Source organism: Mandrillus leucophaeus, unplaced genomic scaffold (assembly GCF_000951045.1).
Source record: "Mandrillus leucophaeus isolate KB7577 unplaced genomic scaffold, Mleu.le_1.0 Scaffold431, whole genome shotgun sequence".
Taxonomy (NCBI): Eukaryota; Metazoa; Chordata; class Mammalia; order Primates; family Cercopithecidae; genus Mandrillus; species Mandrillus leucophaeus.
This window is the reverse complement of record NW_012104599.1, coordinates 1,756,540-1,759,405: the sequence shown is the minus strand read 5'-3', so window position 1 is coordinate 1,759,405 and position 2,866 is coordinate 1,756,540. Positions and strand designations below refer to the sequence as shown.

The window sequence follows — 2,866 nt, the reverse complement described above, 5'->3', positions numbered from 1 at the left end:
AGTCCAGGCAGAAGGGCATGAAGACCCTGAGAGGTCTGAAGTGAGGGGGAGAGGAGAAGGGCAGAAGGGGAGGCTCCAGACAACAGAACCAAGCTGAGCTTAGGATGTGCTGTGGGAGGCTCCGTGGGGATGAGTGTCAGCGCCCACGAGATCCACTCAGGCCTCAACTGTGTGTCCTGAGCACATGAAGTCAGCTCTTCTGCTGGGACAGCCGCCAAAGGGTTCTCCACACCCCTCACCACTGGGACAGGCAGAGGCACAGCGAACCAGGTGTCCAGCGTAACTGGGGCACTAGGTGGTGGCCGCCTCTGTGTGCAGAAACACGAGGTGCTTGCTACAGTTTCCTCTGTGTGCTCTTCCATCATTAGCTGCCACCCACTGGGAGGGAAGTGAAATCTGACCTCAAGGAGTGAGTCCGCAGAGCGAGAACCCTGCGACAGTGCATCTGCCAATACCTGGAATGTAGGTGCTTGTTGCAGCGTGGCCTTCCCAGCCGGCCTCTCAGCACATCCGGCCAGGCAGCCAGTGTTCCCAAAGGACACGCTGGTACCAGACATGGAGGACCCTGGCCACCTCGGGGAGGGAAAGAGGCCAAGAAAAGAACCTGAACCTCTGTAGCCTTGCTTCTGAGGTGCAGGTTTGTTACAGATAAGGAGCAGGAAGGTAAACAGGGCAGTGAGGCGGGGTTGTGTGCTCTGCGGCCCTGAATTAGAATAAGCCTCACGGGTTTCACTCCCCTCCAGGTTCTGAACCAGCACTCAGGGGCCCTACCCAGGGCTTCTATCACCATAAGCATAAAACTTATGGTTTATATTTCCATAAACCCCAAAGTTGGGCTTCTTGGATAAAGTACAATTTCTGTAGGAACAGCTGAAACCAGAAGGGATCTAACCTGTGATAATACTCGATCGCTGCTGCTTAAAAGTAAGACCTAGCTGTAAACTGAACAAGTAATTTATAACGAGGATTAGAAGAAACAAAAATTCTATGTTTGTGTGGGTGGGTTTTTTGTTTTTTCTTTATTTTTGTTTTTTGAGAGAGTGTCTCCCTCTGCCACCCAGGCTGGAGTACACCGGGTGTACAGTCCGGGCAGCAGGCACGAAGACCCTGAGAGGTCTGAAGTGAGGGGGAGAGGAGAAGGGCAGAAGGGGAGGCTCCAGACAACAGATCATATGGCACGATCATAGCTCACTGCAGCCTCCGGCTCCCAGGCTCAAGTGATTCTCTGCTCAGCCTCCCAAGTGGCGGGGACTGCAGGTGCACACCACCACGCCCAGCTAATTTTTTTTCATTTTTTGTAGAGACAGAGCCAAGGCTGGTCTTGAACTCCCGGGCTTAAGTGATCCTGCCCCTGGGCCTCCCAAAGTGCTGGGATTACAGGCGTGAGCCACTGGGTCCGGCATCTGCATTTGTTAAATACATTTAAACCCCCTTAACCCTTTTGTCTCCATTTGTTCTCTTTTGCTCCCTGTTCTCCTGGCTCTTATGGCAGTGGCCCCCGCCCTCCCTGCGCTGTAGGGTAGCCTCCTTCTGGGGCTGGCTCCTAAGCACTGTTCTTTCTGCCTCTGTCTCATCCTCCTCCATCCTTAGCTTTGCCTGTCGGCCGCGCCAAGTCACAGCCTTTCTAGCCTGTAAGACAACAAAAATCTCACATTTTACGGAATGGAAGGACTAAGTACTCCATCTTGACCTCAGTGGTTTCCCCGATTTCTGATGTTGCCGCTGAAACAGCATTAGCAAACTTGTTTCTTAAAGAAGCCCTCTCTCCAACAACACCCCTCTCACACACACACACATACAGGCACACACACACACACACACACACACACACACAAAATTTTAAAGCCCTCGCGTTACATTCAAAAGGTCTGGATTGTTTCTAACGTACATGGAGATTTCTTCAGGAGCACAGCGTTACTGGCTTGACAAGGGGGCACAGCCTCCTACCCAAGGACACAGTTCCTGAAGGACCAGGGTGCACATCCTTCCTACAGTACCCTGAGCCGCTCAGTCCAAAAGGAAGCCTTGAATCAAAAGCCTCATGAATCCTCTCCTGAGAAATTCCATATCCGGTCTCTTGCTAGACTCCGCCTTTTCCCCACCAAGTCTGCCGTACCTAATTCTGACCACAGACCCTGCCAGAGCCTCACCCGGCTTGGTGACCCGCTTTGCTGCTTGCACACACCTCAGGTCTCAGTGTATCTCAGCAACAGCTTCCACTCCTAGGAGGAGCCAGAGTTAGCAAGCGAAAAGGCAAGACAGCCAGTTACGTTTGAATGTCAGATAAACAACAAATATGAGTGGTTTTTAGCATATAATATTTATTGGGGACATATACTAATACTTATGATATATGAGTCTCATGATATTTGGGACATATACTAAAAAATTATTTGCTCTTTATCTGAACTTCAAATGTGACCGGACGTGTCCTGTATTCTGAATGTGTCTGGCAGTCCTATAATCAATCATCTGGTCAGTCATCGGATATCTGAGCACCTACCATGTGTCAAGCACTACTCTAGAGAACCCGGGTAGCCCAGTCAGTACAGCATCAAACGCTACTCTAGGTGCTGGGGAAGCCAGCCAAAGTCCTGCTTTCATATCTTACAGTATGTCTACTTTGTTTTTATATACATATATACTATATATACTTGCAGATAGGTACCTTTTTATTTATTTTCTTTATTAGTATTATTATTATTTTGAGATGGAGTCTGACTCTGTTACTCAGTGCAGTGGTACCATCTCAGCTAACTGCAACCTCCACCTCCTGGGTTCAAGTGATTCTCCAGCCTCAGCCTCCCAAGTAGCTGGGATTACAGGCATGTGCCACCACACCTGGCTAATTTTTGTATTTTTAGTA

The 2,866-nt window shown here is 49.6% G+C and overlaps 1 protein-coding gene across 2 annotated transcripts in view; it reads left to right on the top strand.

The window, feature by feature from the left end:
• BCL2L14 (BCL2-like 14 (apoptosis facilitator)) overlaps positions 1 to 2,866 on the top strand; it is a 36,288-nt gene that overhangs the window by 1,271 nt on the left and 32,151 nt on the right. The window lies entirely within an intron of this gene.